Source organism: Parus major, chromosome 5, assembly GCF_001522545.3.
Source record: "Parus major isolate Abel chromosome 5, Parus_major1.1, whole genome shotgun sequence".
NCBI classification, from domain to species: domain Eukaryota; kingdom Metazoa; phylum Chordata; class Aves; order Passeriformes; family Paridae; genus Parus; species Parus major.
This window is the reverse complement of record NC_031774.1, coordinates 43,452,990-43,475,214: the sequence shown is the minus strand read 5'-3', so window position 1 is coordinate 43,475,214 and position 22,225 is coordinate 43,452,990. Positions and strand designations below refer to the sequence as shown.

The following is a 22,225-nucleotide window of genomic DNA, read 5'->3' as shown; positions in this document are numbered from 1 at the left end:
ATAACTGCAGCAGCGCTGTAAACTTGACCTTAGGCAATTGCATGCCCAAGCATTTCCAGTTAAATCAAGGAAAAAAATATTTACTTTGTGTGAGAGATTTGAAGAGCAGGGTCCTCTATTGATTCTGAGGAAGCCAGGGCACAAACAGCAGTGTCAGCTCCCAGACTGCAATCCTTTCCCCTTATTGTTTAAGAAGGAAGGCTGGCCTACAGTCATGGCACTAACAAGGAGCTCAACAGAGAAGTTTTTGGTTTTATGTTGTGGATAATTCAGCTGTAAACTGTTTGAGCCCTGATTTACACAAGTGCTACTACACATCTAATATCAAGCAGCTTTCTGAATCTGCGTGTGCATCAGAATTCATTGATCAAATGCTGTTCCTAACTCTTCCTCTTATCTCATGTTTACATTCCCTCTTTTTATGTCAAGAAAAATACTGTAGCATTTGTTTCTGATAATGTGCTTTTTACGAGGACTTGTACAGTGTGTCTGAGGCTCACGGCTGCTGTGTAAGAACAGAGGAAGAAGAGCATGTGGAGGTCAAAGAGCAGTTTGTCTTCCTTACCTAACAAATCTTTTCACTTCTGGCAAGGGCTGGAAAATAAGGCTCTGTTAATAGTGGTAGGTTTACCAGAGTCTACCTTTCACTTTATATAGATCACCAAAGACTATGCTTGAATTTCAAATAGTAAGAAAAAAATTTGTATTCAGCAAGAGAAACCCTGTGTCGTTTACTCCCCCTGTAAGTTTTTTAAATATTGCACTTTTTTGTTATTTCTTTTAGATTGTTAGAAAAAAATTAATCAGAAACTGTAACACTGTTTCTGTTGTCAGGAATGACATGTTGACTAATTTCTTACCCTAGTAAGGGTATATTTATTTCCACTTGTTCTTCATTTGTCTGAATTGTCTAATAAAGACTTCGCTAATTCGACAAAATTTGAGTTTTCTCCAATTTCCTAAAATCAATTATTTAAAAACATGTTTGGCTAAATTTTAGTGCTCAGGAAAAGGGAAGGCAGATACCACCAAGCAAATCATCACACACGAGTTCCCTGGCACAGTTCCACTGAAGCAGTTCAGTCCCACACCTGTCCTGGAACTATTCACAGAGCTAATCTATGCAGTAGTTATTCCCGTGTGGGCAACTATCCATGAGAGGCTTGACTGAGACCAGCCAAATTCATCTGCCTTGTGTTTTATTACTCACAGGAAGCTTGATCTGAAAGAATGAAGGGCTAACATGTTAACTCATACCGTGCCATTTTTCCACTGAGCTTTTTTTTTTTTCTCTTTTTCAGTCACAGTATCTGAATTCTAGTCAGATTCTTTACTGGACTTTCTGTGAGATAACAAGTAAGCAAATAACTAGAATTACATGGTGTTCCAAATATTATTGCTACCACAATACTCATGGAGAAGGCTGACACTGTAAAAAAAATTGCACACCCTCACTAACAAAGCAAGGACATATATCTTTAGTATAGCCTTCACCATGAATTATCTCCTTCCTTCATATAAAGGGCTCAGACTTGGTGCTGATGCTGATTGTGGGCATTTGGTGTGCCTGGGGGAAGAGAAATGCCAACCCTCCCATATGTACACTCACAGGGAGTTTCTGCAGCCACTGCTGGTTTAGTCCTCTAAAAGTCTGCACCACTTTTCTCCCCTGGCTGCAGAAGCCAGCGCTGAACTCTGCCCTGCCTTCAGCTGCAAGAGGCAAAAGCATACTGCAGACCACAGCCTAGAGTTTGATCAATGTTTGACCTAGCCAGCGATTTAATCAACAGGACAGCGTGAATGCACTGATGACGCAGAAAAAACATCACAATTCTGAATGTTACAGCACACAATGAACATTTTCTCCATCAGGTTTCTTACAAACAACAGCAATAAAGACCCGCTTTGGTGCCATTTGCTCCCATGGCACTGTCCACATTGCTCCCCTAATTCAGTCTTCTTTTTGTCACATAAGGGATCTCTAATCTCTCTCAGATGGGATGTCTAAAATAGCTGCCAGAATCTATATTATATACTTTAAATAACAAATAATATTAATTATTTCCCCTTGATTATCCACATAAACACACTTTCTGTGAATAAATCCATTCCTGAGAGGAAAATTTAAGACTAGTTTCTCACTGACTGCTTTATACATCCCATCTTTACTCTGTATCTGTTTTTTCTTATAGTCAAAATGCATAGTTTCTAAAGATACAGAAATGAGAACACAGAATAATATTAATAGGGAATAGGCTAAAGAACAACAGACCCACAAAAACAGCAAGGGTTCTGTTTTATATATAACACTCTGAGAAAACATTAACTGTGTGATAATTCAAATATGCTATGCCCACCACAGAAACAATGAGGGGAATGCAAGAGATCCTTTTGTCCCATCTTAACTTGTCCTAGAAGATGCACTGTCCTGCTTCTCCCTCTCATGGCAGTCATTTTCTTCTCAGATGAATAACACCTTAGGTGGCTAAAACTGTGATCACTAGAAAATTCTGATTTTCTGTTGCACATAAACTTATCTCTGGACTTCATTTGGTCTGGACAATTTTGATTACTCACTTCCATCATATTTTTCAGCTACTTTCTAGTTACTTTCCCTTTCAAGCTTTTATCTTTCCTTGGCACAAGACTTCAATAATCGACTTTCAAAAATTATATGAGAAATATTTAAATGAAAATAAAAGCTTCTGTTAGCATTATTATTTCAGTTTTGATAGTATCTTTAGGATACTTGTCCTCAGTGCACCTGACATGACAGACATAAGAGGATGAACTCCAGCTTAAAGATCCTTCTTAGCTGAAGAGCTAACTAAAAATTCTGATTCAGCCTATGCTGTCGTATGTATTTAAAAAGTAGAGACAGTGAAAGAGAGAAATAGGAGAGTAGAATGCTGCTACCAGAATACAAACACATGTCAATTAAAGTACCCCAGACAGTGGGAAGGCAAATTTCATAGCAAGGCTCCAGGTCTTTTTTTTATTTCCTATTGTATTAAATAGGAGATAATCTTTTAGCGTGGCACTGAAAGAGTTAAAAAGATTGCCTTCCGACAAGCATTGGCTATCAATCAACACAAGACAATATACAGTGCTATATTTAAACACCCCTTCCCAAGATTGCCAAGTGTTTTTTCACAAGACTTAAGCAGCCTGCGAAGCGACACTGATGTTATCTGAAATTTAGAAGTGTTTATTCTCCTGGTGCTCAGAAAGGATCATCTTTCTGCAGCTGGTTGCCTATACTAGAGCATGCCTTCTCTGGGTCAGCACACACATAACCAGACAGTCACTCAGCAGCTTGTAAAATATGATTGCATGTGAGATATTGATGGCCTAAGGGAAGTTCTGAATATCAGAGGTTCATAATTAGAATATCTATGCATTTGATTCAATAGAGTTTCCATCAATGTCACCGACATGAGTGGTTATGAATTTCAGAGTCATCTCGGCTCATACGGGCTGATTTATGTACTTTCAGTTTTGGACAAATGAAGGGTGAAGAGTTAAAACTCTTGTACCTAGAGACCTCCTTATCCTTTGAAGGGCTCTGAAATTTATAATTGCCTCTCCTGGTACTCAGGATCAAGCTCCACACTTGGTAACTCATGACCTATTTATGATCATGCCATCCATCCACTTTCAGTCGTTCTGTCCTCTTATCTGTAAATCCACAGTCACACCATGTAGGATGTGTGGATCTGCTGATAAGACATTTTTGCAGGAAAGAGAATCTGGGCAGATCAACAGTTCTGTTGCCAGAGCTGCTGGCAGCAACTCTAACATCTCATTTATTCCAGATTTATAAAGATCCACTGTGCTGATCTGAGAACAGAGCTCAGCGTTTGACTTCTGTGATAACAGACAAACCTGTATGTGGTACTAAATATAAAGTTAAATAGATACTGATAAAATTATCCAGTGTGGAACAGAAAACAACCATCTTGTTAGCTCTGAGATTTCCACAGCTCCTGAACTGTGGGCTTGAGAGACCTTTGATTTTGCTTTTGGGTTTGTTTTAGTGGGTTTTGGATGGTTTTTTTTTAATTGTTATTTGGTTTTCTATGACAGAATTTTACTGGAATTATACATAACTAAAAACTAAGGTTCTAAGTTATCACACAAGAAGAGATACAGAACCCTGCATCCAGAATTTAAAATGAAATCAAATTTCAACATTTTTCTTAAGACTGTATTGAATGGAGTAATACTTGTAAAAACTGTCCTGTATTAACTGTGGAGAGAAAGTACTACAGTAGAAAACCAAACAAGCTAGAAAAACTCATATAGCAGTTTCCATTTCAAAGTTCTGTAGTATCAGTCTTTGCCCCACTACCTAGGTAAATAATAAAAAAGGAAGATGTTAACTAAGCTTCAGGAGGAAGCAGATTTTTTTAAATGATCTTTTGTTACTCTAATTCTCTTGAATATATCTTTTTGTTGGTTTTTTCTGTATTTTGTGTGTGTCCCCAAATGCATGTATTTCCATGTTTATCATCTTAAATACATAATACCACATGAATAAAAAAGATTTGAAATGGAGATTTTTATAGGTTTCAACATGGATAAAGGAACTAGAGTAACATTACTGTCATGCTCTGCCACAGATGTTTAGGCATCTCTAGGCAATTATAAGGAACTTGGCTGTGTCTGTGGCATTCAAAGTGCACATTCTTAAAAGAATGAGAGGTGTCCATTATGCTTCTTTCTTTCCTAAGTATTTCCACAGCTATAATAGTAGACACTTCTCTCCATGAGTAAAGACTGTAATTCTGCTGCACTACTGATAAACAATAAGGTTTTGAAGTTAGTTTTGTTACAGTGAAAGTAATTTCTCAAATAATAATAAAAAAAGGCTTCTACTGGCAAACTGCATTTTACAATTTACTGTTGAACTGTTCAAGAGGCAGCTCTTCACTGAGCAGCATGGCACAGGGCCAGAACGAGCTATTTCAAAAATCACTGTTAGGCATATACCAATTTGATACACAGGATTTAGCAATATAGAGAGAATCACTGTCTGTATGTGATCAGGTTCTGTTAAATTTTAGCAGTCCCTCACTGTATACTCATCTTCAGTGCGAGAAAATTTGTTCTTAGAAAACTAAATCTGTTTTAAAGAAGGAGAAATTTATCAGGCTGGATAATGGCATGTTTTATTTGCTTAGTTTACTTACTTGGTTTTAGAAATAAATTTTCAGGGGGCAGTTAAATGATAAAATATTGAAAAAGTTTAAATTAAAAGAGAAAATGCTATGAGCATATTAGAGAGAAAAGTGTGAGCTGTTGGTTAGTCTTTCCTGTCTTTTCTGTCTCCACTTTCTCTTCTCCAATGAATAAGGTGGGGGCTTGCAGTAATGGAACTGTACAAGATTATGCAACATGAATATAGAACAGTAATATATTTAATTGGAGTCCTACAATCACCAGATCTAAGATAACATCAATTCAGGTATCAGAATGTTTCAGCTTTTATTGGTTTTGGGTTTTTTTGTTTGGTTGGGTTTTTTTTGTTTGTTTTTTTATTTTACATAACAAATGATGAAACTTAAGAGCAAGTTATAAACTGATATAGCTTAAGAAATAATGTGTAGTCTTGGAGCATTTGTGACTAACTCCAAAGCTAAGTGGTTAAAGATAAGAATAAGGCTAAACCTAGATGATCCAGTGAGATGGCCTGCAAAACCAGACGGACAAGACTGTTAAATAGGGTACATTTAGTTGGATGCAAATCTCTCAATGACACAAGAAGCACCACCTAGGAAAAACTTCCTAGATCACAAATGAAATTATAAGGCACTGCTAACAAATACTCCTTCATTTAGAGACACCTGACATGGTTTCAGTTAGTATTTAAGGCATGAAACAGGCTCACTGAAACTTCTTCACTTACTGAAATCAGAACTCATTAAATGATATGCACACACGATGTCTTGTCTACAGATAGTTTTTACAGAAGTAAAAACTTTGTGCCTGTGACAAACACATACACTGCTACAATCCTAGTAAAGACACAATTCTAGTAAATTAAATTACTTTTACCTACATAGCTTGTTTTCCTGTACATGTGTGAAGAAGCTGCTATTAAAAGCATATATACATTAGGATAACCAGAGACATGCTGTTGGGGTTGTATCATCTTCAATTACAGCTAAATGACATCACTTTGAGTATTTAAATCATTACTCACATGAGTAATACCTAATAATGAGAAGAGTGTCTGTGAAATTAACTTGCCAGTGAAAGAGAGAAGGATTGAGTCTGGAATCAAGTACAATAATTTTAAATGCAGTTCTTCAGCTGTGAAGCTGTATTTCATAAGCACAGATGAGTTTGCTACAGACTCTTTCCATTGACCTCAGGAGCAACACCTCTTGGGAGCACCTCAGCTTTTTTACCCTGTATAGAAATTTCCAACACACTGGAGAAAAAGTACACCTTTTTTCTTGTTGTTTAGTTTGATTTGAAGCTCACCAACAAAATTTATTTTGAAGTAATTTTAATTATATACACTTTGGAAGTTCTGAGGGAGATGATGAGAAAGTCACAGCCACCTATACATGTAACACATACAAAAACTGTATATATGTGCATGTACACATATGTAACCTACATTTCCTTTTCAAAACTGCATATTAATTCTCATGTTCTTTGAGTATGATATTGATTGAAATGGTTTTTTGGTGTCAGCTTCCAATGACATTGTAAAGGTCATCTTTTTCCTCTATAGGGAAAACATTCAGGAAATCTTAAGAGAAAGAAATATTTGTACCCTGAACCTACAGGTCTGCAGCTGATGACCCTGTGACTGCAGTTTGACCATGTTTTGGTCCTCTGCAGCCTGTGAAGAGGGAAGACTGTGCCTGAGCATCATGACAGCCCCCCAGCACTCCCAGGACGTGCTGCTGGAGGACTTTCCCACACAGACAACCCTTCCAGAGATGGTGTCCCTTGGCTAACTCCTGGGGAACAGCTTGGCCAGGCAGGAGCTGCTAGTGCAGCACTGCAGGAACTGCCAGAAAAAGCTCTGCTCTTTAGTTTAATTTGACCTATTGGTTTTCTGAAGGAATGACAAAGGCTGCCAGTGAGAACTGGGAGTAACACTGCAGTGCACTGATTTCTGTTTTTGGGAGGTGCGGTTGAGGCTTTTCATCCAGAGATCTCACCATCTCTGCTCTCAAGAGGTCATGTAGTACTTCCATATAGTTTACAGTATTTACCACAAGAGAAGTGTGTAGCATCAGCCTGCCCAGGCCTTCCTGAACACAGATGTACATGACAATGAATGCCTTATAAATCAGATATGGAATTTCAAAATCTTTTGCTTGTAATGCTCCCACAAGATCTCAGACATTTAAACAATCATGAAAATTTTGACTGAAGAGAATTTTTGGAATTGTTTTAGTTTAATTTAGACATCTAGAAGGAACTAGCTTGATATCTATATGAAATTTTTAAGATGATTAGATTACCAATGACAACTTGGACACTATAAAGAACTTTGTCCAAAGAGCAGAACTTCTGTCACTTCCTCCAAACCTTTTCACTGTGATATATTCAAAATTAAATGATGATAAAGGGAAATAAGTACTGAATTCTGTGGCTCAAGGTATGTCTCTGCCTGGGCCAGGATTTCCAAAAACACAGTGCAGACCATCACAGTAATCTACAGATTGTTTTACTTCAAAATGTTTTGACTGCAATCTTTAATCCAAACCCGTTGCATCGAATTACAATGATAACTTATATTGTGAATAGTTAGCTGGTGTTTAAGAGTTATGAAAATTGCCTGTTGACTTGAAGGCCAGGCCAGAATATCATCTGTGACATCTAATATTCTGCTTAGTAAGGGACAGATCCTACAAAGCACTGCCCAGGGCCTGTTGGAAGCAGGTCACCTCTCACCTGAGGCCAAAGTAAAGCCATCACTTTTCACAACCAAATCTGGCAATGATCTGATCCTGTATATCAAAAGATTTAGGTTCTTTCCTGAAAGGACTTAGCAGTTTCAAAGACAGTACCTTTGAATGATAAACAATTTTCAGTGTCATATGCCTTTTTAAATACATCCTTGCATTAAACTTGGCTATAAAAGGTTTACCAAAAAAAATCCAAAGCAAATAAAATAGTCATATCTTGAAGTAAAATAAAAGAAGACTGTTTCTAGGTAGAGTTGTTTCTTTTAAGAAGGGAAACTTGACAGACCTTGCTCTGCATCATGAAGTTTTCAGGAATGCTGAATAGACCATGATGGATTTGTTTTAAGTCATGCTAGTATTTAATTTTGATGCAGTTCAAGGGGCCACATCAAAAGAAGGAATCAAAGACAGAAAAAAATCAAACAAACAACCTGTTAACTGGGAAAATCATCAATTAATAAAAAAGGAAAGGTATAAGAAGGTCCCAACACCTTTCACCCGTGGCTGAAAATATCAGATTAAATTGTAGTATTCCCGGGGCATATTATTTGATGTGATTAGAATATAATTTGTTAAACAGAGTAGAGCTTTTATTTCAAACACTTCTTTCCTGAGTATCATTGACAGATTAAGGTTTAGGTTTGTTTAAAATAAATGAATAAAACATGTCATCATTTTAATGATGATCTTTTTGTGGTTGTTTTTCTTTAAAAGAAGTCAGTAACTTGAAAGGTATGGGTTTCACATAGCTGTAGGGAAACTGAAGCTCATATCTTCAGTGTATATTAAAACAGTCATCTTTAAAAAAAATAACAACTTATTATACTATATTATTCTTTTCTACTCTTATTCTTTCTTTTTTAGTAAGAAAAAAAATACAAATGTTTAAAAAAAATAAAATAAAAACCAATTTTTATACCTTAGGGCAAGTTCCAACTCTTTTGGTTTCTTGATGAAATAAATAAAAAGGTTTGCAGAAAGACTACTAAAAAGACTGCCCAAGGGGGAGGGAAGGAAACACCTAAAAACATCACATTACCAAGCGCTGAGGTAATCAACTACAATCTGAGAAATGTCAAACAGTGGTATTCATCTACTCGAAGATTTTGCTGATCAAGTCCTTAACTGCCATTTACAATCACTAACTAAAATATGGAATATAGTTGTGGATATAAACAAGGGGCAAATTAGTATTGGAAAGCTGGGTTTAATAATCCCCTAAAAGAGTCCATCTGTTTTATAAAGACCCTTTTTTCCTTGATCTCTGACATGTATTCTTAATATAGACAGCACCGGATTTTTTTTATTTATTTTGGTTTTTTACATTTTTTAAACACCCTGCTACTATAAACTCTACTCATAGAATATCTGATCTGAGTGTTTCTCTCAAGTTTCAATTATGTAAGCACTAAGGGGCAATAAAACTGCACACAGGTTTAGCCTGCTTTAGAGTAAGTATTATAACATCAGAAAAATATAAATGCAATTCCTTTATTGCTGAGGTTCAATAGCACTGGTTACTTATTTTTCTAATTTTTGCAAATATTTATCATATTATCACTGGAATAGCTGAAACATTGAAAGCACTTTCATGTTTGGAAATGGAGTTCAGTTTTGTTTTCCTGCTTAAAACACTAGAAAATCAAATTGTTTGCAATGAATATAAGATAGATAACCTAATAAACTAGGTGATTTGCAGGTGTAAAAGACTAAAACAATCTATAGCCTGTGTTTCCAATCCACTGTGGTGAAGGGAAAAAACACCATTGACTACACCCTTTTCACAGATAGAGGTCACTAATGGACTGGATTTGAATCTGCCTAGTGAAAGCCTGAAAGTTACATGAAAGTATCCTAGACAAAAATGAACTCTTTTTGAGATTAAAGAGGTAACAGAAATGATTAAGAAAAAAAGCTCTCACCTTTCTGAAGAAAGTATTATCTTAAGTGTGCCTTCTTTCTAGTCCTTTAAATAGACAGTTCAGTGCCGGAAAAGCCTCACAGTTGTACTTGTTTTGACTCCTTTTTGTTTTCTTCACTTGTTTAAACTATGTCTCTCTTTCTCTGCTGCTGGAAGGGTAGGGAAGTCAGCCCTAATGACATCCCACACTTTAGATACTGCTATTTTAAGCAGTTGAATGCAAGCACATTCTCGATTCTTGAAGGAAAGCATAGCCTATGTAATGCAGATTCCAACTGGAAGGGTGTAGGGTTGCGCAAAGGAGATATGTCTACATCCTAAATCAAACTCTCCAGAAGGCCAGGATATAAATGTGACTTGTAACAGTGGCTCAAATTAGATCCAGACTTCCCCAAGCCAAACACAGATAACATCACCTTATACAAAATATAGGGTGTACTTGTGTGTGAGGAGCGACTCTTAAGAAACCTGGGTGCATTCCAGCACCACTTCTTGCTAAAGCCTTGGACTTTGGAAATGACTGTTCTAGTCACAGGTAGTTTTATAGACACTCTATTTGCACAGTGCTCTGACTTGTTTTACCTACAGTACTCCAGGCCTGAACTCTCTTAACTGCCTCGCTACCATATCAGGACACAGAACAACCATTGAAACAGCTTCTTGAAATCTCTCCTCACATAATTTTCAGAAACAAGACCAACACTAGAATTCTAACATCACTTTTGTCACGTAGAAATAATGACTTTGAAATCACATCTGTTATGTCTTTTTTTATTATGCAATGTTTAGATCTTTTTTATTATGCAAAGTTTATGTCTCAGTGATAACATTGCATATATCATCACTTTCAAAAAAAGGAAAGAAGGGTGGGTAGAGATATAGGTACAGTACCTTTTAAGAGTTTTGGAAAAAAATGCCAGGATGAACTTTTCTCCTTCCAAAAATACATATATTGAAAATCAATTCATTAGCTTTGTCTTAAACTACAAATATATAAAGGTCTTTCTTTGGATAAAGACCATGTCAATGAATGAAGCAAGGAATTAAGTCCATGGAAATTTGTGGGGGGTTTTGCATGGTTAGTTTGGTTCATTAAACCCAAGCACTGATCAATCTCAACCTCTAAACTGGCTTAATTTCACTGCAAGCACTGTAAAGTTAGTTACAGTAAATAAACCTCTCTTTAACACACACCCTGACTTTCGGGGGAGGGGGGAGGAGGGAATGAATCAGAGAGGGAGAGGGAGGTAGAGAGGGAGAGGTCTGACTTGCTTTTAGTATGGTTTCCTGCTCCTCATCTAAGGAACCTCTCCCCTTCTATTTGGCTGAACGCTGCATTGCAAAAAGCAGTATCTGAAGAAGTATAATCAGTACCTTCCACACACAGTGCAGGAATTTACACGGATTTGTGCTTTGGATTTATTAGCTTATTGTAAGCCTTAAAACAGATTTCCTCCATTAAAATTAATTAAAAGCTCCTGTTGACTGCTTCCCACTCTGAAAAGAAGGTGGAGAATCTTACTCTCTTAACTTTGCTGATTGTTTATTTATCTTTTTTATGGGGTTTAATATATTCAAGAGCAGTCTTTTCAGCTGCTTGACTTCCTTTCGCGATCTGCTATTTTTTGTTCACACACCATCCCCAAGCACCCAGCCCCCCCCCCCCCCCCACCCCCCTCCAAGTATTTATTCTTATTTTGTCAGATCCTCGTCAGGTCTCTGAGCGGCTCCTTTGTGTTCCTAAGTCTTGATCGGATTCTCTTAACCTCGCCCCCACCCACTCACCGCCAGCCCCGCTCCGGAGCTGCTGATGGGGATCGGATGGATCCTCCTGCCGGGCGCAGCTCCCGGCTCTCCCCGTAGATTCCTTAGCACTCGCCAGAGCCGAACTAAGCCGACTCCCTCTTCCGAGCAAGGCTCACCTCTAAAGGTCCCGTTTCCCCGAGCCACCTCCCAAGCAGAGCCGCCGGTGCTGCTCCCACGGGCTCTCTGCCCGTGCCCCTGCCGCAGGGGTAGTCCTGGGCTCTCCCCTCCCCACGGGGTGGGGGCCAGGCTCGGCACCCTCCCGGCTCGCAGTGAAACGCCACCGGGGACCCGGGAGCTGCCTGCGGCTGCCAGCCCCGAGTCCCGCTCCGGAGCCTCACCACGCACGGCAGCCCGGCCACCCTCTAGCACTTGCCGCCGGCCATTCATAAATCCCCACTGCTGCGAGCCCGGCGCCGCCGACACGGGGCTCTAACGTGGCGAAGGCGGTGTTTCTGACACAGCCTGAGCCCGGCTCCTCAACTTTGCCATCTGGGAGAAGGCAAAGGGCACCGCGGCTTTAAACCGCCCGGGGCTAGAATTACCAGAAAGGAAAAGAGTGAGAAATGAAATCCCAACTGTACCTGGCGGTGTCTGAGAATCCCTCGCCGGCACCGATCGTAATCCCCCTCCGCGCCTCTGGCCCCCCACACCAAAACTTTGCCGCCGCCGCTCCTCGGTGGTGGCCGCCGCCGCCCTCCGCCCGGCGCCGCTCCCGGCCGGCCCCGCGGGCCCGTTCCCCGCCGGCCGCCGCCGCTCCGAGCGACCCCCGCGCCTCCCGCGCCTTCCTCCGCCCTTACGAGGCGGCGGCATCGTCCTACCCCCTGCTCCGCCACCTCCTCCTCCGGCGCGCAGCCCACGGCTCTGGCATTCCCAACGCACTTTCTCTCCTCGCTTCGCTCTCTCTTTCCCCCGCCGTTCCTCCTTCTCCGGTAAAAAATATAAACGAGAGAGGACCGCGGCTACGCTTGGTCTTGGGGTTTCTTTCTTTCTGGGTTGTTTTTTTTTCCTTTTTGGTTGTTTGTCTTTTTTTTTTTTTTTTTTTGTCTTTTTCTGTCCTCTGGAAATGATGAAAGGATCACATGAGGAGCAGGCACAGCGACCCAGGACCCTCGTAAGTCGGAGAAGGCATCGGACACATGTATGTGAGTATACGTGTGAGTGTGTGTGTGTGTGTGTGTGTGTCTGGCTCTCTCCAAGTCCTGCGCCTGCCTCCAGCCGGGATTGCAGGCTGATCTTAGCAGTAATGATGCCTCACATCTCACTATTCCCTGCTAATGTAAGTCGTGCCTTTTTTTCCTCCCTGCCTGACACCCCAGGGAGATGTTTACAGTAATGAATTCAGTTGATAGCCATCTCTCTCTCCTGGAGTCCCTCCCACATTTCTAGTTTAAAGAATGCTTGGAAGGCAGGGCTGCAACCTAAAGCTTTCCAAGAGGCAAAGTCAGGCTAGATTTTCTCTTTTTCTTCTTTCCTTATTTCCCTCCCCGTCCCCCCCGTCTCCCCCGGCTGCTTTTAACCCCTAGGTTGCTGAGGACAATTTAGCGAGCTCTATCGGCTGGGACTCGCCCTCTCCCCCTTTTTCAGCGATGGGAAGCAAGCGGGCGGCGATGCCGGGGGGATGCACGGGCTGCGCAGAGCCCGGTCCCCGCCCTGGCTCCCTCTGAGCCCGCCGGGCCGGCGCTGCGGGAGAGGAAGGTGCGGGTACCGCCGTCCTTCGCGGCGGGACTGCCCCGGCACCGCTGCTCCGGGGGCGCTCCGAGCGGATCGGAGCGGATCGGAAGGGAGGCCGGGAAGTGAGCTGAAAAACTCCCCGAGCGGCGGTTCTGGGAGATGCACGCGCTAGCAATTATTACAGCCGTGCTCTCCACCAACATGGCGATATTTCATGTGCAGCCGCCGCCAAGCCCGCCTCCCCCACCCCCTTCTTTTGCTCTCCTTCCTCCCTTGCGAACTTTTAGATACGTAGTACCAGTATTTAACAAATATAACACAGAATAAAAGAATCTCCAACCCTCAGGGAAGAGACGGACCTCCTCCAGTATTCTGTCTGGTTTTCATCATCAGTCATAAAGACTTAAAAACCTCTGGAGAAACCGCCTTTTGCCCTAAAGCGGTAACAACACCCACTCCACCCCCCACCCTCCTATTTCTCCTGTACACTCTGCATATGAGAGTGTGTGTATGTCTGTCTGTGTGTGTGTGTGTGTGTGTGTGTGTGTGTGTGTGTGNTGTGTGTGTGTGTGTGTGTGTGTGTGTGTGTGTGTGTGCATGCCGGGCTGTCTGCGCTTGTTTCGGAGTAACCCTTCCCCCGCCGTCCAGCTCCCTAGCAGCCTTCTGCCTCGTCCTGGCAAGTCCACTCAAAGACAAAGCTATTTAATACCGAGAAGCACTTGAGCGATACGATACAGCCGTCACGGTCGGATGTGGGGTGTGCCAAGAGAATTTGCCTCAAACTCCTACATTAGTAATGAAAACGCACAGCGCAGCTTTTGCTGCGAGTTACTTTAAGAAACGGGCTGAGGAGGGACGGAGGAGAGGGAGCTGATCAATGCCATGTGTCGAGGAAACAGAAAAAGGAACCGAAATGCCTCGGAGTTGGCTTGCCCCTCACCCCTGGTTGCTCAGCGCCTTCTATTTGCTCGGCCGTACCTCAAAAGCTGAATTACTCGCTATTAGCTCCGCGCCTCCTTCGCCCTTCGCTTGGGGGGGCTAAAACCACTCCCGACTTCAAAGGCTCAATAAAGCCGTAGCGAGGAGCCCCGGCGAGGGTCAGCCCAGCCGCCGTGTGCTCGGCGCAGCTCCTGCCCCCGCACTCGCCCTGCCCTCCACCCGCTGGCCTCCGAGGGGGCTCCGGAGAGTCCGGGTGGACAGCCCGGAGCCTCGCCGCCTGCTCGCTCGGGGGAGGAGGAGGACTTGTGCCCTCACCTACGAGAAGTGATGGGGGTGGGGAGCGAGCACGGACAGGGGAGCGCAGGTAGCCAGCGTTTCTCGGGGGACTCAGCAAGAGGAAGGGAGTTAAAGACGAGAACCCGCTTTCCTCCCTGCTTCTCGCCCCAGGATGGAGGGGAGGCAGCCCGGGGCCCTCCGCGGGTCCCAGCCGGCCGGGAAGAAGAGGGTGTGACACCGGTCAGTCCCGCGGCCAGAGCCTGCATCCCCGCCTCGGAGCAGGGGCTGCTCTGTAGTCGAGTCTGCTCGCAGCTTCCAGCTGGTCCCGAGGGATGAAAGGATCAGGAGCCCCTTAGAGTACAAAGGCTAATGTTCTAGGTATTTTTTGACTTTTTAAGATCTTTCTTTCCTTATTTACTTCTTTGCCTCTGCATACTTTTCAGAGCTCTTATTTGAGCACGATTTATATATGCCTCATGAAGCTGATGGACAACTAGTGCATTTTTTAGCTGGCGAAAAAGACCCTCTCTTTCTCATGTTTACTCCAGCTGTCCCTGTGTTTTCCACGTCCCCGATATTAGCAGCCTGGCGTCAGCACAGAAGGCAGAGCTGGCCATTGTCGATCGCAGGTATTTTTGCCCTCTGTGCCCCTAATCAGGGAGGAAAGTGGGAATGTTAAAAACTTCTGCAAGGCTGCAGGCAGCTGCCTTGCTCCGCAGTCTCAGAGGGATTAGGCGGAATTATCCCTGTTTCTGTCCCTGGACCCTCAACCAGACTATACTTCAAATCAGTGAATGGTACTCAGGACACGTTTTGGTCAAATAAAGATCGTGTCAATTCAGAAAGTGACTTAATCAGGCGTTACCTGCTCCTGCGGAAAGGGGTTCCTTCTCTGTAGGTCACCCAAAGCCCACCGGGTCCGGCAGGTTGAAAGGGGAGAAAGTGGCAGAACAGCTGGGCTCCAGCATGGTACTGTTTTAGGGATCACCACCGAGGTCTCTGTTTTCCATAGCTGCCAGTGGTCACCAACACCCAAGCTTGCTCTCAAGGAAAGGAGGAAAGAAATTATCTTCCCAAACTGCTCTCCAGCCGGTCATTTGACCCTGACACCCACCGATGACACTGAAGCACACCCCGTTGGAGCGGCTAAACGCCTCGCAATTTCCTGTCTTCTGTTCCCCCGGGCGGCCCCGGCGCACCGCCGCCGAGCGATCTTATCGCCGTGCCATCATTATTCACCGGTGACAACCAGAGATGCAGCGCTGCTAAGTGAGGGTGACAGATTTCAAACGCGGGGCTGCAGCGTATCCAGCCTCAGACATATTCTTCCTCAAACTTTGCCTAGCAAGCAAGTCAGTGGTTTAACCCTTTGCAGCTCTTTCTCTCTCCCGGGGACCGAGATCCCAGCAGAGGGGAATGCTGTTTTGAGGGGAACGCGGGACAAGACGGCTACTTGGCTGGAGATGGTTTATTACGTGCCGTTTTCTATTCTTGGTTATTTTCACTTGAAACAGATGAGAACCGCCAACTCCAGGGAGCAGATGGAGGGCTTTTCTGTGATTAGGGGCTGGAAAAATCCTCTTGGCAAAGCAGATCGCTGGGGACTCACCTGTGGTCCCTCTCTGTCACCGAGTCAGCAAACTCATCTGCATGGCACGAATTCCTCTCATACGCACATATACAGAGCTTCTGCACTTTCCCCAGCCAGGTGTGGTTAAAAGCACAATTCCAAAAGTGCCATTTCACTCAGAACTCGAGATTCAGCTCTTTTACAGGTTATTAACTACAACAGAGAAAGGAGCAAGTGAGAAAGAAACATATTTTCAGGAAAGAAAGAAAGGAAAAAATAGCCTTTTTCACATATGCACTTTGTACTCAAAGGAAATATTTACCACCACCAAACTTCAGCCTGTCAGAACATGTTTCTTCCTAAGCACAAGAAACCTTAAAACTGAAAAAAAAACCCCATGTGCAATTCAAAAATGAAATAAAGTGCTTGAAAGCGTTCCAGAGTGTGTATCCCCCAGCCCAGAGCCCGATGTGAAGACAACAGGGAAATAAGATTAACAATCTCTATTGATTGCCTAGTATTCATTTTTATATATTTTCAGTGCATTATGATGTGTTTGTCACCCTTCTCTGCCCCAACCGCCCTAAAAAAATTAAAAATAATAATAATAATAAAAGTAAAGTGGGGACACGACCTCTGGCTGCAGCTCCGGGAGGTCCTTCCAGAGCCCCTGTGGTCATGCTGTAGGAAGGCTGGAGAAGCAGGTAGATGTGTATGAATGGAAATTTCAGTGCTTTCTCCATTAAATGTGTAAGATAAGGCTGGACAAGGGAGGAGAAGAATCCTACAGTAAGCAAAAGGACAGGGAAAAAAAATATTCTCCTCCCACCCACATTTCTAAGTTCCGATTTTAAGCACAGCAGGCAAATAAAATTCTTCAAATGAAGAACCCCCGGTCACACTCAACCCTTCCCCTCCACGAAACTCCCCCAAACCTGACCCTTTGGACATGGCATGTATCCTTGTGCAGCCGGTGCGGTGACGGGGCCCGAGAGCAGGCGCGGCCGGTTCCGCGGGCAGGAGGAGAAGCGCTGCCGCAGGTGCGCAGCGGAGCTCCGCGGGCGCGGAGCGGGGCCGCCTGCACGTCCCGCGGCGCGGCCAAGGTGGCAGCAGAGCACAGCGCTAGGATGGACACGTCCCCCCTTCGCTCCTTCCAACACGCTCCGCTTAAAGTGCTGCACACCCCTTCCCCCTCTTCCCCGCTCCCCACGTAATCTCGGTAATAGTCTGATTACTTGGACTTTAAACAATTTTCCCCCTCACCGTTACCAGCCTATAAATGTGTCAGGGATGGATTTATTTATTTATTTATTTGCTAGCTAACCGCTTTGCATGGCTGAAGAGCTGTAAACTGAAAGGAGAATATAGAAATATATTCTCTTTAAATTATCTCTGATCATACAAGATGGCTAGCCTGGAGTGATGGTCCACTGATCCATAATACAACCTCACTTATCTTATAGAAAATGTAAGATGGGATAACACTAAGAAATGTTATAAAAATGAAAGTGCCTTTTTAATATTTTTTTTCTTAGGGCTATATTGTTAGATTGATTTCTGCAGCTTGCAAGAAAGAGGGTAAAAGGAAATGAAAATAATTTTGTAACTGGGAAGTTGGTCTAAATCATAGTGAATAATTTCAATTTTTGTCAGTAATGTAAAATTTTACTTCAGGCCTTAAATTCATGCAGCTGACAGAAAGGGAAAAAATCACTAAGTATATTCTTCATCAAATTTTGGAAAATCATCTTATTAAAAAAGGTTTTGAGGAAGGAAAGGGAAAGAAAAGGGGATGGGGGAGGAAAGAGAAAAAGGAAAGGGATAGAAGGAGAAGGAAAGGGGCAGAAAGGGAGGGGGAGGAGAGGAGGATGGGAAGGAAGAAAGGAAGGAACCAGGTAGACACATTTGTAGAATATTGATGTTTCTTACCATAGTTTTCATGCTGATGACAGTTGCACAAATGTAGATCAATCCAACCAACACTTGGTTGAATTTGATAAAATTAAGATAATTAAAGTGGCTAAAATCATGACATAAGAATCCAGCAGTCATTAAACATTGTTATGCATTGTTTCTTTGTGGTTTTATTTGTTTTTTTTTAGTGAATAGATAATGCAAAGGAGAATAGAATAATGAGAAAAACTGCAATCAACACATATATGAAAAAATAATTTATGATTGACCTACCTACCTACCTACCTACCATGGTGAATGGAAGGCATAAGTAAAACCTTCTGAATAACATACAAATAGCCAACATGAGTTTTTTCCTTTCACATTTTCTAAGCGTAATCATTAAGATCCTTTTCATTGTCATAGCCAGCTTTTAAAATAAAGGAATATCTTCCATCTCTGGTTCTGTCATTTCATCTTTATGATTCTAGAAAAAATAATCCACACACTTCTATCAGACAAACTCTTGCTTTACTATATAAAAAACACCTCAGTGAAAGTCACACAGAATTCATTAAGTTTCCCCCTTCTGCATTTGGTGCTCTTCTTTTATTCTAAGTGGAGAAGCCTAGAAGGCAGACTATCAATCTACTGTAGAGAAAACATCCCTTTCTGATCACAAGGCTATCTACCCAGTCTCCCATGGGAGCTCAAGAGCTCACTCATTCTAATTTCCTACTGATTAAAAAATCAGATTTATTTGTACTTTCTTATCCACAGGTTTGGCAAGCTCAAATCATTCCTTCACTTTTGTCTTTGTCAAGCCCATTTCTGTAACTTTTTGCATTTTCTAGGAGATAGTTACAATTATGACAGAGTGCCTCTAAATGATCAAAGAGGAGACAGTTTTCTTTCAGCCCAATAAACATGAATGAACATTAGAATTATGAGAATATATAAAAGCTGGACAGGAGACCATTATTTTTAAAAGATTAGCCTGATCAAAATCTCTCAATATTATTTAAAGAGACTACATAAAAAAAGTGCTACAACTTATAATATAGACCCTAAGGTTCATGGCATAGCTTTAGCCTTATATTTGCTTGATTTCCATGCCTCATTTTGTAGAAGGTTAGCAAACTTTGATCTACAGTATTTCAAAATATTTCAAGCTCTATCTGACAACTTTTAACTCTCTTTCAATTCCAGTATCAGATACTTATGTGTAATAGGATACAATGGAAAATGCAAATTTTACATTGAATTTTCTATATTCTACTGTTTTTTGTCCTAGATTCTGATAAAGTGGTAACATCATTTGGTAAAGCCTTCTATTCTTTTCTGTTTATTTATTTTAGAACATACTGTAGAAAGGATAGGTGAAAAGGAAAATTTCTTTCAATTACCTAAAGAAAAAACCTATAAAGATGTTACCCTGACCAGAAGGGTCAAGAAGTAGAGGCTACATGATTACACCTCCAAACTGAGAAATAAATGAGCAGTAATCTTGGGATGTTGGTGCACCAAGAGGTCCCCTTTCCAGGGGCTATTACTAGAGGGCAGAAAAACATGTCACCATGGTACAGACCGATTACCTGAAAGGAAAAAAATAAAAAGATTAGGCAGATGGTATCTGTTTTGCATCCTGATAAATTGGCAGTAAGCTTTCAGGTCTTCAAGAGGATTTTGAGGCAGTGAAAATATCTTGAGAAACCATTTGTCTTGCTCTTTAGCAGTGCAAAGCACCCACGTCACAGATTTGTGGACTGAGGGGGATAGGAAGGTTGTCACAGCAGTCAACAACTTAAACTCTTTAAAAACATGGGGCACCAGATTTTGTTCAGACCTAAAATTTTCCTTAGGATTTAGTAAAAGAGATTTTATGTCACTTCAATAATCTCTTTTAGACTTAAGGGGAATGTTGTCAGGAGGGTCTGTGATTAGATCTGCTGAACCAGTGAAGGTACCCATCCAGGTAACCATGGCCTGCTGACAGAAAGAGAAGAGATGTGCATTTATGAGGGACACATGTTGCAGTGAAGAAGAAATGCAGTGCTAAAAGTTATGAGGCTGCTTACTAAGTGATGCTATGAAGAATATGGTGCCTAGTGCCAGTAGAGTTTTTTATTTCATTCCTATAGTATAGCAGAACTGGGAAAGTCTAAATTTGCTTCACTGATGGGATGCTTCTGGTGAGAAAACCCACTGGCAGAATTGCACCAGGATTGCAATTTTAGGGTGGACTTAATTCAGCTAGGAGTCATTGTTAGGCAATTCTATTCCTCTTGTGGAATTGTGTTTTCCATCCAGCAGTCTTCAATTCTCAAGACCTTGAACAACCCCTGAGGAAAGGCCAATTTTGCCTTTTATATATACTATATGCATTCAACCACTGAGACAGTACCGACCGTTTTATATAAAACCCCAGCAATATGCAAAGATAACAGCACTGGGAAATTCTTTTCCTGGATCATATGTATGCATATATATTTAATTGTCTTGCAGAATGTATAACTAAGTCATTGAGGTCTGCTTCTTCTTTGCCTATAATTCAAACAGACCCTTCCTCAGTTCACAACGAGTTTTTTATTCAGTTAATTCTGCTTACTTGGTGGTGACAAATTGCACTTGAAATCTACCATAAGATTATTTAGTTAAACATACCACACTACTCCTAGGTGGAGTAGTTATGAAGAAGAGCCAGGAATATACCCCCAGGATAAACTGAACTTTTTTTTCTTGCATCATAAAATGATCCTGCTTTCTGTGCCTCAGGCAAAAAGAATGCTAAGTTAAGCTATTCTTTTTGGTAGGGTTAGAGAAGACAGTGAAATCCTCCCTGGAGAAAATGAAGCAGCTTGAGTGTGTAATCGTTTACTGGTGAACTTTAGTAAGTCCAAATGATGAGTTAGAGAGAGAAGAGTTTTCAGGTTTTGGCTCACTCTTTAATTTTGAAGCATATGCATATTCGTCAGCATTTGTTCATCAGAGAAACAGATTTCTGCAAGCTCAGAGAAGCTGGGCTTTCACTATAGGATCATCTTTGGCATTTGTTTCTTGCATTTGTCAAACACAACTTGTCTTAACCACTATTGAATAAAATAGGTTAACCATATACTTCTATTGCCATTGTCTTTGGATTTCTCTGGTCTCAAAGGTTATTGTGGGCTATTGAACACTGTTATGGCCACTCTTAGCACTCTCATCATTTTTAGCTTATTGCTGGGCTTGGTGTAGGGAACAGCAAAGAAAAGGGAGGATGACCTGGAAACGGAGGGTGATCCCAGAAAAAGGAAGTGCCCTCAGCCAATCTTGCCGAAGGGAGACAGGGTGGACAAAAACGGGGGCTTGGTAGAGGGTTCATTAATATTCATAGTCAGGCCAGGATAGAGATTCAGGCTCTGGGCTCACAGAGGACTGGAGACAAGACTAGAAAGAAGGCTATCATGCCTGTCCAATGTCCATCCAGAAGAGAGGACTGGAGACCTGCACACCTCCAGAGATGACTTCATCTGGTCACCCCCAAGGTGACACAAAGTCCCTGCACCAGGGCAGAGTTGAAGAGAAGGAGTGAGGAAGGGAATTCCCAGGGAAGGTTGGATCTGATCTCTCCCATGGCTATCCCCAGGACTCTGGATTTATGACAGTAGCCACCATACTTGACTTAAAAACATGTAATACATAATGAATACATAATATCAGTTCTCTGAAGGGCCATTTCATAAACTCACAAACAAGCTCAAGCTCTTTCCTTTGACAATATTTAGTTTTACCAATCTCTACTGGATAGTCCATTGCGTTACATATTTGAAAGATAGAATATTTAATCTACATGTAAGAAAGTTTTAAGTTCTTTTCAGATCCTATGAGTGCTTCTCTATTCTTAGTCTTTTAATCGTTGTGCATGAGATTGGGCAGTCTCAGAGAGGAGATACACTGTTATTTTGAACAATTGTCTCATTCTTTCTCTTATAATTGATGATAATATGTTGGAGATAATTTCTAGAGTAAGGCTATTGCTTGAGACATGCAGACATTTGCAGTCATCTAAACTGAGGAGGTTTAGGCAATTATTGATCAGCACTTTTTGCTGTGCTCCTGCAGGTACTTTTTTACAGCACTTATTACTGAGATGTATTCTTGAACCTCTTCAGATGACAGCAAAATATGTGCTAGCACTGACTAGGGTCAATTTTCAGCTTCCTCTTTTTTTTT

The 22,225-nt window shown here is 41.8% G+C and overlaps 1 protein-coding gene across 5 annotated transcripts in view; it reads right to left on the bottom strand.

The window, feature by feature from the left end:
• FLRT2 (fibronectin leucine rich transmembrane protein 2) overlaps nucleotides 1-15,562 on the bottom strand; it is a 65,519-nt gene extending 49,957 nt beyond the window's left edge. Inside the window, exon 1 of one of the 5 annotated variants that reach the window (XM_015630666.2) lies at nucleotides 15,413-15,562. The gene's annotated coding sequence lies outside the window, so the exon portion shown is untranslated. Of the gene's footprint in view, nucleotides 1-9,856; nucleotides 9,955-12,242; nucleotides 12,343-12,479; nucleotides 13,070-15,412 lie in introns of those variants that run through there. The other 4 variants (XM_015630669.3, XM_015630671.3, XM_015630668.2 and 1 more) reach the window with 4 other exon arrangements.
• Nucleotides 15,563-22,225: the final 6,663 nt, after the last annotated feature.